This window comes from Pteropus alecto, unplaced genomic scaffold (genome assembly GCF_000325575.1).
Source record: "Pteropus alecto unplaced genomic scaffold, ASM32557v1 scaffold359, whole genome shotgun sequence".
Taxonomy (NCBI): Eukaryota; Metazoa; Chordata; class Mammalia; order Chiroptera; family Pteropodidae; genus Pteropus; species Pteropus alecto.
The window spans coordinates 4,837,090-4,848,296 of NW_006443119.1; the positions used below are offsets into that span (position 1 = coordinate 4,837,090).

Here is an 11,207-nt window from a genome sequence, read left to right on the forward strand (position 1 = left end):
GGACCTGGGTTTCCCAATGCAGCTGTTAACAGGGAGACCTTCTGCTTCCTCTTTGACTGTCACCTCATTGTTGTGCAGGATGAGGGCCAAGTAGATGCAGGCGAGCTCTGAGAAGGATGTCATGGTGCAGGCAGTGCTGGGCGAGCACTGATGGCGTGGTGTTAGTCACTGGATGAAGTGAGGGCCTCTTCCCAAAGTGGCCTTAGCTTCCTTGGAAGGACCAAGCACCTTACTAGTAGCTGAGAAAAGGGGTATACATCCGGAACGCCTTGTATAGTCTCTCAAAAATCTCTGTGAGTGACTTCTCTGGCAAGCTTTTTAATGAAAGGGATGGGAACAATCTCAACCCAGCCATCCTTGTTCTGGGCACTCCATCACTGTCTATCAGGCTTCTTTATTATCACCAGGATTTCACCCTTCTCAAAGGGCTGGTCTTTGACATCAATCCCAGGAAAGTCATAGAGAGTCTGTACATATTCTAATGTGCTTAGATATCTGGGCGCAGGCTCCATCAGGGTGGTGGTGTTCAGGCAGTGAGTTTTGTAAAACTCTAGCAGGGTCAGCAACAATTAAATTCTAGGTCCCTGATTTCAAAACGGTGATTTGGCAGTGAGTTGATGATGTAGTGAGAGATTCACATATTCTCAAACACAGACGGTACATAGTCCCCAGGGTAGGTGGAGGAGTCACAAACTAGGAACATCCTGGGGAGCTGACTTTGGAGCTGGGTCTGAGCCTCCTGGTGAGACATCATCCCTACATACGAGGCGAAGCAATCTGCATCATCGAATTTGAACCTGACAGAGGGCATGGTTTGGGCCAGGGCTCTGGGGTAGGTCGGGGTGGCAAAGGTACTGATGGTGGTGGCCTACCCAGCAATTGTGAGTAAAGTGGCTGTGCAGGGACTGATGAACCTGCTAAGATGTACGGTGGTAGGAACAAAATAGGTTCCTCCTTGTGGTCTCCTTAGTGGATTATTTTTGCTGGCACTTCCTTGTTCTTTTCTCGAGTCATTTGGGTCACAAATACTTTACTCTATCCCTGCCTATTCATGCAAAACCAGACTGAAGAGAGCACTACAGCAGCAATCTGCAGTCATGTGTCTATGTACGGCTACTGGTCTGGACATCCAGAGGTCCCTGTCACTACCCAATATACTGCCCTCACTGTAGGGAGGTCTAATGTCCCTTCCGAGGGCCACCCTACTCTAAATATGGGCCATTCAAGCTCACAAAGAGTACAAAGCTTTCCTGGGATCAGCCTGACCCCGTAATTTTTCGAGAAATTTTCTTTAAGATTTTCCAACATACAATATAATGCAGTTGGTTTAGCAGAAACTCCCTCCATTTTTGCAGGGGGCTTCCTTTGAAAATTGGTCACAGGGCCAGTGTTAATATATTCCCTAAAGTTCCAGAAACTTGGTTAAGACAGCATAAAACACTGAAATTGTCTTGACAGAATTCTTATTTACTTCTCAGAAAAACTTTTCACATTAGTGTCAGACCAATAGTCTAGGAAACATTAAATATAATTCTAATTTTTGCTTTAGCTCACTTTCAAATTTTTAAATTCTTACCTTGTTTTGCTTAGTTACATAAAATTTCTCCTCAGAATCTCTCCCCCAAAACCTTCTTTCATACTTTGCTCTTAGGATATTACACTTTCAGTTTAATTTCCCCTCTGGATCTCTCTTCACATATACACATAGATCTCTCTTCTACTACTTTCCTTATTCTCTCCACTTGCCTCTTATCACCCATTCAGCAATATCCAACTCTGAGGCAAACACCTTCCCTTCAATTTCCTTCAGAATATGTCTCCAGACCTTATACCTTCTGTTAGCAATGACAATTTCTTTTCTTCCTACTCAAACCTTCCACTACATGCCTTATTCATTCATTTAAATCTGAGGTACCTCCCGTGCCCCCCATGATAGACAACAATCATGAAGGAGTGGAGGATAGGGTCGGGGAAAGTTTGAAGGGGATGCCACTTGCTTCGCCGGTTTCTGGCTGCTCCCTTCAGGGGGATTTCAGGTGCCTCTTAGCATTGGTAGGTCGGTATAAATTCCCAAACCGGATCACTGGCGTAGACTCCTCATGGAGATCTAGTGGGGCCACCATAAGATGTATGAGGATTGCCACGGAACCATGGATTGGGGCTCAACTCTTGTTTCTTGGCAATGCCACATCTCAATTTTTCAGCATTTACTCTTTTTCATTCAACCTCCTGTTTCTTCTTTTCTCTCTCTCTCTCTGTTTTTAGGTGAGGCAACCCTTGGTTGACCTCACAGATTGCAAGGACCTTGTCAGTTCACAATCTCCCTTATTTTTTATTTATTTATTTTTATGCCTACAGCACCTGGTTTTCTTAGATGGTCTCCCATCCAAGTACTAACCGGACCTGACCCTGTTTAGCTTCCAAGATCAGACAAGATCAAGCTTGTTCAGGATGGCATGGCCTTAGACTTCTTCTTTTCTCTTGAGAGTAAGCAGTCACTCCCCACAACCTGTGGAAGGCACTTGGTCACTCTCTGGAGGGTGATGGAACTCCCTCCTTTACTTAGTGTTTTACCAAACTCATCCCACCCTGGAACGGTAACACAAAGACAAACAAGGGTGGGTGCTCCTTCCACAGAGGAGACCATTCAGATGCTCATCTGGTCATGTCCTTCAGGAGTTTAGGTGATGCTTAGCTGTAGTGGACTCAACTTTGTGACTTACAATCGGACACTAGTTTGATGCCACCCTGGATCATATGCCATTCACCACAGAACCGCAGAATGAGCCCACATGAACACCATAGCCTTTTGGGGACCTTAAGGGTGCCCAGCTGTGAAGCTACACACTCGTGCCTGACCGATCAAGTCAGTAAAGCCATTCATTCACTCACTTATTCACACATCAAGTTAAAACATTACCTCCACACCAGTATACATGCAGGTTTTACACTCGGCCAGTGGGAGGCCTTCTTAATGTCTTCCCCGCACCCCTTTTTAGAGACCCACAATGTCTTCCCTCACTGGGAAGACCCTGAACTCAGATTATTCATCAGGTTCTATGCTGTCTTCTTACTGAAGACTAAGAAGTGATCAAATTCCTCTTTCATCTGACAGATGGGCTACCATGATGTCCCCAGGACCTTACCTTACCTTGGTACCTTTCTACAAATGATGGTAAACCCTTTTCCAGCAGCCATTCTTGTTGAGTTGGTCCTTCCTTCCTATGAGTCCAGTTGGGAGCTCAGTCATGCTGACAGCAGAGGTGCCGATTCGAGAGAGAACCCAAAATACTCAGGTGGCACACCTTCTTAGTTGTTTCAGAACCCCTCCATCTTGATCCTACTGAGAGGCCCGTCTGGCATCATGGTTGGAATCTCTCTGGGGCATCCAAAATGTTGTGGAAAAATCCCAAAAGTAGCTCTGAAGATCTGGGCCACGAGCTATGTTGCAACATTCCTTATATACCAGTCTATTATGCGAGCTGATTGGTTGATTGGAGCTTAAACCATTACAAAGCAGAGGGAGTTGCTATGGTTCCAAGTAGTAACATTGGTAGAAGGACAGGAGTTGCTATGGGTTACTGATGGTTACAAATTGTTACAGGAAGCCGGGAACTGCCAGGGTACAAAATGCTCTGTCCCCTCAGCCCTGTGACTTCCCGGCCTCAGGAAGAAAGGGAATGTGCCTGGCTGCGTGGCTGGAGGATGAAACATGGGATCTCACCTTCTGAGGTGTTGGCCAGGCCTAATAACATATAAATAGAACCTCTGTCCCTGGGACCCATCCCTGGCTGCCCCACCTGGTTGGGCAGTGGTCCTGAGAGCAGCCAAGATCTCAGGAACAGGGTGCTTGCTGGTGGTACAGGGTGCCTGCTGTGGGCAAGGAGACTGCCCATATTGAGGGTGGCGGAGGAAAGAATGGCTGCCTGTGTTGGAATAGGTAGGAGAGGATCACAGGTGTTTAGAGGGGGTAATGAAGATGGTCAAATGAGAGGTAGGAGGGTGGTAGAATTGTCATAAATGGAGTATGGAAACGTGGAATAGGAAAGAAATGGACTACCTGGAGGCTGAAGAATGTTTAAGGGCCCTGGTGTTGTGGGAAAATCCCAAAAGAAGTCCAGCGAAAAACCATGCAGTCCACTCAGAGGGAATGGGAGAACTCAGGTTTATTATGCATGTTACCATAGGAGCTCTTGCTCTGGAGATCTGGGCCACAAGCTATGTTGCAACATTCCTTATATAGCAGTCTATTATGTGAGCTGATTGATTGATTCGAGCTTAGACCATTACAAAGCAGAGGGAGTTGCTATGGTTCCAAGTAGTAACATTAGTAGAAGGACAGGAGTTGCTATGGGTTACCGATGGTTACAAATTGTTACAGGAAGCCGGAACTGCCCCAGTACAAAATGCTGAAAGAGGTGGGAGCTACTACAGTACAAAAGGTTACATTAACAGGTCAAGCAAAGTGCAAGTGAGCTCTTGCATGCAGTAAGCATATTTACAGAAGCAGAACAGAAAGCTGATTAGTTTTTACTGAAATTCCCTAAGTTTCCTTTTCACTGGGAGCAGACTAGCCACCTTGAGGGTTGGGGAGGGGAGAATGGGCAGCCTGTGATGGAATAGGTAGTTGAGGATTTCAGGTGTTTAGAGGGATTAAGGAGGATGGTCAAATGGGAGTAGAGAGGGCTGTAGAACTGGCAGCAAGGGAGTACGGAAACGTGGAGCAAGAAGGGAATGTGCTGCCTGAAGGCCGAAGAGGATGGTAGGGCCCTGGAAGCCTACTTGGCAGCTGAAATTAGAAGGAAAATGGAATGAGACACCTGGAAAAAGAGTGGGGCTGCTGCATCAGGGGAAGATACAGAAGAGGAAAGAAGGAGGATAGTGCCCCAGGCCTTACCCTAATCAAATTGATGGACAACAGCTATGATTAATTGGCAGCTAATCCTGCCTCCAAAGAGTGCTGATTGGGCAACTCACCTCTTCCAATCAAGAGACTCGGAGAAGCTGAACCCTTATCCAGTGGCCCATTCCCACCGGAACACTTCTCTTGGGTTTCCAAGTGCCCTAGGCCAGGCGGTGACTATTTTTCATAAGAGTTTAGGGGGGACAGAGCCAGACTCAAAAAGAAGCTCTAGGGAGGAGTGAGAGGGAGGAAAAAGAAGCTCGTGTTCCCTTCTAAATCAGTCAAGAGACCTGGGGCAATAGCATGAATATTGGTGCTCCGGAAGTTCAGAGTAGCTGTGAGACTGGAAGCACCCTTGGCCACTGCCCTGCAGACCTTTAGGGGTTTATGCAGCTGCCGTTTCTCAGGATGGGGGCAGGGTGGTGACACAAAACTCCCAATTCCAGGCCTTTTCCAGGCCTGGCACCCAGGAAGTTTAAAATTACAAGGCCAACTATTGTCCTGGGCCTTCTAGAAACTTGATTCCTTCATACTTACAGACCTGCTGACAGGTGGCTGGTAATAACAGCCTTGACCGGGCCATGGGAAGCAGTCTCATTTCATTACCAGTGTGGCATTTGTGTGTCGTGAACTGAAAATGGCAGGTCAGGCCTGACATGTACAGCAGGGTCTCTATCAATAGCAGAACCCTCCTGGAGCAGCCACCAGTGTATCACATCACTGCCTCCCCAGTCTCAGCAAAGGGCAGACTAGAGGCATTGGCCATCAATGTCCCCAAGCTTCAGTGCTCCTGGAGTCCCCAGGAGAACCAAGGCTCAGGACACCTGCACTGTCCTGTGCCAGGGTTCAGCCAATAGCTCCTGGCCTGCCGAGACACCACCCTCCACTGCCACATATTGACCTTCTTGGCTTCCCTAATCATGGTTGCATCTTCATTCTCTTTGCTGAGATGCCATAAACTGTCTAATTTGAGCCAGTGGCTGGTCCTGCCACCACTGTTTAGTTTGGAGATGAGTGGTCGCCGGACCACCCTGGGAATTTCAGAGCTGCGTTGAGCCTGGAATTCAGGCCTCTGACATTGAGGAGCTCCTAAACTCACCCATTCATTTTGAGACTGGCCTTTCAAGTGTGGGTGACTCTCTTTTTCCTCACCATCAAGGAAAGGGAACTCTGTGAGACTGCAAGAGACAGGGCTCTTATGATTTCACTCCCGTGTGGACTTGAAAAAGGGAGGAAGACACCAACAAGCAAACAAACGAAAGCCAATTCAGAGATGCAGACATGAGACTGGTGTGGATCAGAGACTAAGGGCAATAGAGGGAGAACAATGTGTGTATAAAGGGGCTCAGCATTTGGGAGAAAGTGACACACCAGGCAGCAGGTGCCAAGCAGCGCACACAGGTAACAGATGCTGGAGTAGAAGGCAGTTACTCTGACATGTTGGTACGGTGTTAAGCCACGTAGCCCCTTAGGTTTCACTGAACAAATAGAACATGGTAGGTTTTGAGGCGCCAAACCCTGGTCTGACATTCTCCTGATGAAAGATTTTGAGACACACTGGGTCATTGTTTGGATTTGCTGGGATCATTTTCCATCCTGTCACAGAGCCATCAAGCAATGACTATTGGAGTCACCTGAATGCAGTTTCAATCTGAGCGGTCCTCCCAGTACCTCAATGTATCATGAGACTATGTCCATCACGTTCATCATGCATTTTGAAAACGAGAAGGACTCAAAAAGCATATGTTCCACTCTTCCTGAGAAGTCGGCTACTTCAGAGCCAGAAGAGGGACAGGGTAATCCATTCTGGAATAGGGGAGTGAGAAACAGGGAAAAGAAAAAAAAGGCTGGGATGCTGCTGACAGAGGGACACTCAGGACCCTTTCTCAAATATTTACAAAAGTTCAACCTTAGAGAACAATGAACAACCCGTGGAGAACAAAGGGTACTTGGGAACCATTTGTTCTGTTGGCCTCTGGGTAAATAAGGTCTCCCAGGGACATTGGCAGATGCCAATTTTCTCATAATCTTGTCCTGCCAAGGCAATTCCCTCTGTCTGAAACTCTATAGTGATTGCTCCCCAGTAACAATCCTGATTCCTTAAGAGACTGTACAGGTTGTGAGGCCTTCCCTGAGGCAAACCTTGCTCAATAGATGATTAGGTCAATTCTTTTCAGACATCAAATAAGAATGGGAATGGTAGTGTGAAAAAGGTTCCAGACAATCAATTGGAGGCTGTTGTGTGTGGGAAGGACCCTGGGTCCACTGCAGAGTTCTTTGGAATTTACACATGATATGGCTGGCCACTGGAAATGCGAGTCACTTTGCATAGCCTTTTACAAGGTCATTAGAAATTCCATACGTGAAGTCAAAAAGGAAGGGTGAAGTTTGAGGTAACCTTGGAGCTAATGGAACATTCCCTACTCACTACAGAGTAAAAAATCTGAGAGACGCCACAGCCAGTCATCTCCTCAGTCACCTGGACCATAGACCGAGCTGTGGCCTCAGGAGGGCTGGGCCTCCCTTGGTTCCTGATGTCAAGCGTGTCAGCCATCTCCTGATGAGAGGAGATTCTGGTCCTGACCTAGAGGCTGGTTAGGGTAGGCTCCAGGCAATGCAATGGTGTGGGGAGACAGCACATGAAGCTCCATGTAATAAATTTGGGCTTGGTTGTGTAGGGTATTGGGAACTTATCCAGTTCATTTCTTTTCTTTAATCACACAAAGCAGATGAACAATGCTCCCACATCATTAAATAAACATGAATTTCATAGGACTCTCATAGAAATGTCCAGAGTGTCACTCACACAAGGATACTCACATATTTTCACCCTCCTGGAAATCATACAACCACATCTTTATGTCACACATGTTTAGACACAAACAGATCCACACACACACTCACATGCACACACTACAGAAACACGCACACACAAAAGGACATGGCAAACTCCCATCCAAACCTATCTGAGCTCAGTTCTTAGAGATGAAGGACATAGAACAGGTCCACCACACCCAAAGTAGGTGGAAAGTGAGGCAAGCCATGGGATTGCCTCCTTTATACAGACATCTGAAGGCCTCCAAAGTCAAGAAAGCCTTCCAGCCAGGCTGTTAAGGCCTCCAGAAGCCTTTCCCATTGGCGCCCTTCACGATAAGACCTAACTTGGTCCCCTCAGTTCTGTGACTTTCTGATTTCAGGAGGAAAGGGAGTGTGCATAGCCTTCGGGTGGGACGTGGGGTCTTGCTTTCTGAAGTGCTGGCCAGGCCTAATAACATATAACCAAAATCTCTGCCATCAGGACCCAGTCCCTGGCTGCCCCAGCCTGACTGGGCATTGGGCTTGAGAGCAGCCAAGTTTCCAGGAGCAGGGTGCTTGCTGGTGGTCCAAAGCTCTGCTGTGGGTGAACAGTCTGTCCATATTGAGAGTGGGGAGAGGAGAATGGGCTGCTTGTGTTGGAATAGGTAGGTGAGGATCACAGGTGTTTAGAGGAGGTAAGGAAGATGGTCAAATGGGAGGATGGAGGGCAGTAAAATTGGCAGCAAGGGAGTACAGAATCATGGAGCAGGTTGGGAATGGGCTGCCTGGAGGCCCAAGAAGGTAGAAGGGCACTTGGAGTGAATTTGGCATCTGAGATTAGAAGGAAAATGGAATGAGGCATCTGGAAAAGACTAGGACTGTTGTGTCTCGGGAAGACACAGTGGTAGAAAGAAGGAGGAGAGTACCCCAGGCCTGACCTTCATCTATTCAATGGACAACAGCTTTGATTAATTCACAGCTAGTCCTTCCTCAAAGGAGCACTGAATGGGCAACTCACCTCTGCCAATCAATGGACTCAGAGAAGCTGAACCCCTATCGAGTTACCCCTTCCTGCCCAGAGTTCCTCTCTAGGGTTTCCAAGTGCCCCAGGCCTGGTAGTGACTAGGTTACATAAGAGTCAAAGGATGATAGAGTCAGACTCAGAGAAGAAGCTCTGGAGGGGAGCAAGAGGGAGGAAAAAGTGGCTCCTGTTTACTTCTGAATCAGTCAAGAGGCCTGGGCAATAGCCTAAATATCGGTAACTTGGAAGTTCAGGGTAGCTGTGAGACTGGAAGCACCCCTGCCCGCTGCCCTGGAGACCTTTAGGGCTTTATACAGGTGCCATTTCCCCAGGTGGGGGCAAGGCAGTGACTCATAGATCCCTCCAGGCCCTTTCCAGGCCAGGCGCCCAGGGCATTCAAAATAACAAGGCTACCTCTTGTCCTAGGCCTTCTATGAACCTTCATTCCTTCATACCTACCACTCAGCTGGCTGGTGGCTGGTGATAGCAGCCTTGACCATGCTGTGGGCAGTGGGCTAATTTCACTGCCAGTGTTAGAAGGGGGAGAACAACATGTGTGTAAAGGTGTTGCAGAAAAGCTCCAAAATCGAACCAGAGAAAAAACAAGAAATAACTCAGAGAGAAAGAGAACTCAATTTTATTACTCACAGTCTCAGAGGAGCTAACACTCTGAAATCTGAGAACATTTGCAACATTTCTTATATACAGGGTTTTTACACAAGCTAATTGCTTGATTCATACTTAGACCATTATAAAGCAGAGGGATTGGTGGAAGGGCAGAAGTTGCCATGGGTCACCAGCAAATAAAAATTGTTACAGAAAGAGAGAGCTGGTAGAGTACAAATGGTTACATTGGTTGAGCAAAGGGCAAGTAGGACAAAGAGCAAGTGAGCTCTATAAGTGATCTCTTGCATGCAGCAAGCATATTTACAGAAGCAGAACAGAGAGCTGATGAGCTTTTAATAAAAATTCCTGAAATTTCCTCTTCATTCTCCTCTTTCTATGCCCATCTACATTTTTTTGTAGAGCATCACCTTTCTATCTCCCTCTTGATCTCCCTGGACCAGGGACCGGTAATCCCACTGCATAAGGATATTTTCTGCAGTCTTTTTCTCCACTAAAGCCTCTATAAGGGAGGTGATCGACCAGATAACAAGAGGCAAAAGACAAGGCATAAGTAGACAGGTACCGAGGAAGAGAAGCACTATTCCAACTATGGTCTTAAAGCCTCCGAAGGTAGAGAACCATCCTCCAAGGAGGCTATCGAGTCCTATCCATGCCATTATTACATGGGCACATGTGCAAGTTTTGTCATTTATTTGACAAGGACCTCAATTGCCTGGACTTGGTCATCAATCTGTATACAACAGTTGATGAAATTGAATTTCACACACACACCTCCTTCTGCTGCTAATAGATAATCTAGTGCTGACCTGTTTTAGTAGATGACATTTCTCATCTGATTCTGCTGATGTGCTATGAGGGTCAGGGCTCTTCCAGTCTCATTAGTAATGATCTCTAATATTGCCTGCAGTCAGATAATTCGATTTAACGTGTAAATGGGGGTATGATATCTCCAAGACCCATCTTTTGCCCATTTGGCAGTGTCGTGGTATTGGATTATTTGTTCTGGAGGCCACTCATCATCCTTCCAGTCCCCTATTTGAAGTTCTCTTTTGATTCATTGTAAGGGTTGTGGGACCGACCGGGTGACCAAGCAGATCCTTTGTTTTCAGAGGTAGAAGGAAAAAGGAAGGTTTTATCACACAAATTACATAGCTCCCCTCCAATTTTTTTGGGAGGCAGTTGTAGGCCTTATTTCCGCAAATTCAGTAAAGTTCATGTGCAGCTATCTAGTCTCGGACCCTGCTTGGGTTCTTCCAGTCCTTAATTAGCTCTGAGAATCAGGTCAACAGATTTCTCTCTCTCTCCTTTTTCCCCACCACATGCTTTGTTTGGAAGTGGCATTATAATATCATTGGCCTAAGCAACTTAAATTTTTGACTGACTTTGTAAGTTTTCTTCCACCTGTAGCTAGGCAGTATTGTCCCACAATAGTATGTTTTAAAATTCATTGATCATCATTAGAGGTACTTGGGGCTGTTACTTCTGGCATTGCTTGAGTGGGAACCAACTCAGTAGCTTCCCACGGCCACTTATCCCCTACTAGACTTTCTCCACATACATAGCAGGAAGTGACATTCAGAGAATGAGCTATTCCTTCTGCCATTCTGAGAAACAAGTTTTTTATTGATTGTGATGGTGGAGGTTGGGGCTCAGTTACTTCCTTGTAGAAGGACTTATAAATCTGATAGACTTGAGCCGAATGGGCAAGTACTTGACCTCTAATATGAATATGAATTTGAACATAAAGATTTAGCCCTGCCCCATCAATGGCAAGTGTTAAAACTTCTCTGGAACTCCAATGGAGATTCAAGGGGTTAGTTATGATTAATTCTAGTGGATTGCACATATGTGTGGTGCAGT

General features: G+C 46.5%; 1 pseudogene; it reads right to left on the minus strand.

Annotated features, from left to right (window-relative positions):
* Positions 1-281: 281 nt before the first annotated feature.
* On the minus strand, positions 282-811 carry LOC112471833 (annotated as a pseudogene).
* Positions 812-11,207: the final 10,396 nt, after the last annotated feature.